Source organism: Arachis ipaensis, chromosome B03 (assembly GCF_000816755.2).
Source record: "Arachis ipaensis cultivar K30076 chromosome B03, Araip1.1, whole genome shotgun sequence".
Taxonomy (NCBI): Eukaryota; Viridiplantae; Streptophyta; class Magnoliopsida; order Fabales; family Fabaceae; genus Arachis; species Arachis ipaensis.
This window is the reverse complement of record NC_029787.2, coordinates 29,895,611-29,900,652: the sequence shown is the minus strand read 5'-3', so window position 1 is coordinate 29,900,652 and position 5,042 is coordinate 29,895,611.

Genomic DNA, 5,042 nt, shown 5'->3' with positions numbered 1-5,042 from the left:
TTGTATTAAATCAATTATTATTTTTGTATTTTAATAAGTCATCAATTAGTTTATACTCTTATTATACTTTTTATATTTAGTGTGTTCCATGCGCTAAGGATCGTGCCGAGCTATAGCGACTCCTATTAGTGACGGTTTTGCTTTACTGGAAATTGGAGGAGTTATACATCGGTTTAAGTCAAACACCACCGTTAAAAACACCTGTAAAAGATATTCCGACACTCAAGTCAAAAGTGGATCTCAATTATATGATAACAAACAATCAAAGTATATAAAGAAGTCGTGTTTTGTATCATCGTTACTTGTTCCTTTGTAAAGATTAATAGCTCAATGGTCAGTTTAGAGTTTGGCCGAGATCCTCGATTAGTTCGAGAATCTCGTTATTGTGAGGGTTCGGTTAACGGTTTGCTAATGATGTTTGACTGGTACTTCATGTGTGCGAGCTTATCATTTCTGTTGCTGAAGTGTAAGGTATGTTATCATGTTTCCATAGCTGAGGTATAGGATACGTATCATAGCTCCCAAGCTTGCCTTATCTTCAAGAAAACAGAAGCGAGCTTTCTTGCATGTATACCTTGGCTATAGATTGTGGTTTATGACGGAGTGACCTAGCCCCCAAGCTCATCCTGGTTCCCTTAGCGAATACAAAAAGCCTTGTAATTAATGTGCATCTAGTTTCCCGCGGCAATGGATTGATTGATGTGAAACGTGGCGCAGGTTTCAATGTACCCCTAACTATTGGGTTGATGCATGAAGCGAGGGTATTTGTTGGATGGCTGAGATGGGAAACAGTTTGATTTTTGGCAACCATTTGGCTTCTTCCACTATCTTAAGTTGTTTTTATCTTTTCTTAAGATTTCATTTCTAGACATTGTGGTAGAAACAAGTTTAATTCTCCTTTGTCAAAGAATGAGTAAAAAAAGTGAATGTTAAATTCTCTGTGTGTCTTTCTTGCTCTGTGACGTTTGGATAATAGGAAAATCAAAGGTAGTGATTCAGAAAAATGACCAGTATAGTTGGGTTGATGCTAGCGTAAAGGGACATGTATCTCATTTCAATGATGATGAATCGGTGAAAATGTTAGGTTCTGATGTGTAGGTGAGGGATGGCAGTCAGATGAGAATAGAGGTATTACCTTGTGAGGAGAAGGATCGTGTGTATGAGAAGCTTAATGACTGGTGATACTTCTTTTTGTATAGTTGTCTATTGACAGAATTAGGTGTTAGGCAGCCGTTTACAGAGTTTGAATGCGGTGTTTTTTATTGGTTGAATTGTGCCTCAACCCAATTGCATCCGAATTCTTGGGGGTTTGTTACGGATTTTGAAATTCTGATGGAAATGTTAGAACAACCTCCGTCGCTTAGGCTGTTCTTTTCATTGTTTCAGGCTAAGGGGGTTGGGCGTGGTTTGTGGGTGAAATTAAGTAGTCATCCTGGTAGGTCAATTTTTGCTCTGTATAAATCATATTTAAAGATTTTAAGGTCATGTTTGTCAAGATTAGGAGCATTGTAAAAGAGTTTCTGTTTTATCTAAATGAGTTTTTGGAAGAGAGATTCCTTCTTTTGTGGTTTGCTGAACCTGTACAGGTTTTGGACGTTGAGGACAGACTTCCTGATGATAATATTGTTATGGAATTTTTAATTGAAATGTTGGAATTGAGAGAATTATTATCCATTGCGGAGTTGTTGAAGTGAGATACTGATAAGCAAGCAATTTTGGATTATATAGGCAATGTAAATTGGGTAATAGTTTTCTTGCATTTTAACTTGTGAACTGATGGTAGTTTGTTTTGCGAGTTTTGAGCGGAGAAGACCTCGACGATAACTACTGCCTGTCTGAAATCATTTTTCAGCCAGAGGAGGAAAATGAGAAGGAATGGTCAAACAACTAATGTTGATAAGGACATTGGTGCGGGTGTTATTTAATCTGAGTTGAAGCCGAAGAAAAAACGAAAGAGAGGGCAGCCAATAATAAAAGGGAAGACAACCGAGGTTGTTGATTTAAAGGATTAAGATTACGTGAATCTGCAGTTGGTGGAGTCCACGTATGAATCCCAGAGGAGGCTGCATCAATATCTTGTGGATGATCATGCTAAGTTCCTTTGGTCAAAATTGTTTCCATTCACGGCTCTTGCCGACGAATTCTGCCAGTTTCCTGATGATGCTAAAATGATTAACGAAGTGGGCAATATAGGAGCGAGCCACTTTTTGCAGGTATGTTTTTGTCTCAATTTGTTCGAATTTATATTCGGTAGTATGTAACCTTGGGTGTTTTTCAGGCTATTGGTGCTCGCTTTGTGTCTGTTGGATGAACGCAAGAGCTAGCTTTTGAAAAGGAAAAGAAGGATGCGACGAACATTGTGGTGCTGACGAATGTTGTCAAGGAAAAAGAAAAACTAATTGTTGAACTTTTTTCGTCATTGAAGTAGAAGGAGGCTGAGCTTGTTGAGGGAAAACGCCTTCAGCTCTCTTCAGAAGAGGAAGTGAAGACGGTAAAAATTGAAAACGATCAGCTGGGTGCCCAGGTCAAGGAATTGGAGACTGAGGTATACGAGGCATTTGCTCAAGATTTTGACCAAGTTGTTTCTCAGGTCAGGGTCCTGTTTCCAAAGGCAGATGTTCTAAAGTTTGATGCAACAAAGGTAGTTATAAATGGAGAACTGATGGATGATGATGCTATGATAGTAAAAGAGAGCAGGAGTTCAAGCATGGGTGATAAGGAAGAATGATTTTCTGTAATATGTGTTTTAGACTTATGTTTTGTTTTTTTTATTATTGCTACTGTTGCCGATGATATCGGTTTGATTTGATAGATTTGATGAACAGTATCCAAGTATGAAACTCGGTTGTTTTAGTTGAAATGTTTGACATGTTTTGATATTCCGGCGTTGGTTTGTTGCATGTTTGCAAAGTAGATATAGAAATATGGAAAATAGTAATAGAAATAGAATAAGTTGTATTGCATCAATACATGAAAATGTTGTATTTTGTATCATCGTTATTTGTTCCTTTATATAAATTAATAGCTCGATGATCAATTTAGAGTTTGGCTGAAATTCTCGTTTGGTTCGAGAATCTCGTTATTATGAGGGTTTGGTGTAATGGTTTGTTAATGACGTTTGACTGGTGCCTTATGTGTTTGAGTTTATTGCTTCTGTTGCCAAAGTGTAAGATATGTTATCATATTTTCATAATCGAAGTATATATAGAGTACGTATCATATTGAAAAGAAAATTAATAAAAATGATAATAATAGATAACAAAATGATATTGTGATTAATAAAAGGATATTTTATCTTTATTTAATTTTATTTTTATAATATAACTAAAGAAAAAGAATATGTATAACAAAACGTGACTTAGCTTAGTGGCCGGTACTTCCTTATTCTCATCACCTAAGTTCAACAATCACAAGTGTTTATATTGTCCGTGTGTTTTGTTGATTTTTAGGAAATCGATGGTGGTTCGATTCTAATAGTATGGGAGCGAAACATACTTCTTTTTTGCAGGTACCAGTTTTCCATAAATGCATCAAAGCTTCTTCGATTAGACGAGTATTAAAATAACAAGTAAATGAAAGTTTTGTAAAAAGATAAAAGAAGTTAAAAACAAGCAATTCGAAAGTTAAATTGACTGAAATCGAAATGATTGCGTTGAAATTAAAAGAAATCGGTAAAGATGCCTTCGACTGGGTCAAAGGACTTTTGACATGAAAATTAAAGGTACCGGAATGTAAATTGCATTTGAAATTTAAATTGTTGCTTGAAACATAAATTTGACAAGAAAAGTAAAGTTTACAGAAAATGTAAATAGAATTTAAAGACAATGGAAAGAACCCTACAGAAATTAAACTCGAATGCAGACTCAAGAATTCGCTGGGGATGTGAGTGTACTTGAGTGTATTTCTGAAGAAAAATTCCAACCTTTATTCCCGAAAACTTTCTAATATTTATAGTCTACTCGTTGTAACCGATTATTGATTACATGGTGCTGTCTTGAATGCGCACTACTTGGTAACCATTCCCACTCTTTTGCTAATGAAACGTTATCCATCAATTCCTCACGTGGTGAAAGCCTCCAACTTCTCTACTCACGTAACTGCTCGATTTGCTATTCGAATAACTTATTCGATTATCTATCTGGAATATCTGTCTGACTAGACCTGTTCGATTTAATAAAGTGTCTTGAAATCGAATCCGTGTCGAGTACCTCTATCCAATGCCCGCATGTGCATCTTTTTTACAACTACTAATCACCTCAATCGACCTCTTCACTACTTCGAACTAACTTACCTTAGTCGAAAATATTTTTCGACTAACAATGTGAAGCTAAGACTGTGTTTGTTTTTGAGAACAGGATAAGATAAGATGTTAAAAATAAGATACAAATGATTAGAGATACAAAATTTTATGTTATTGTATTCTATTTAGTAATAAATTAGAACAAATTATAAAAATATAATTTATTCTTATTTTTTTATTCAAAAAATATGAAAAGAAAAATATAATAATAAAAAATATAATTATAAAAGATTAACAAGAATAAGTTGTGTTCTTTGTTAATATCTCTGCTTGTCAGGATAGATATAAAATATACTAATTCAGTATCTCTAGACACAATATCTCTATCCATGTTTTATTTGTCAAATATGATTTTGTATCTCGATCTCTGTCTCAATGTCCTTTTTTATAAACAAACGCAGCCCAAAGGATGTGCTTTGTACACCCGCTGCTGAGCGCAGGTGCACCGTGCACCATTCATCATTTAGGTTTTTGAATTTGAATCCTCTAAATTTTGAATTTTTATTTTTTAGAGTAAAGTATAATCTCTCATCCTTGAATATTTTTTCTCTCATGTTTTTCTTAATCCCACTTATGAAATAAATGGAAAGAGGTTACACTTTATTCTCTAAAGTGAAATCCAAAATTTAGAGGATCCAACTTGTAATTTGTACAAACGATTTGATTTTGAACGGCTTTTAGCAATTTTGACTGGATTTTAAGGGTAAAAGATTTGATAGTCCAACAATATTTAGATTATTAA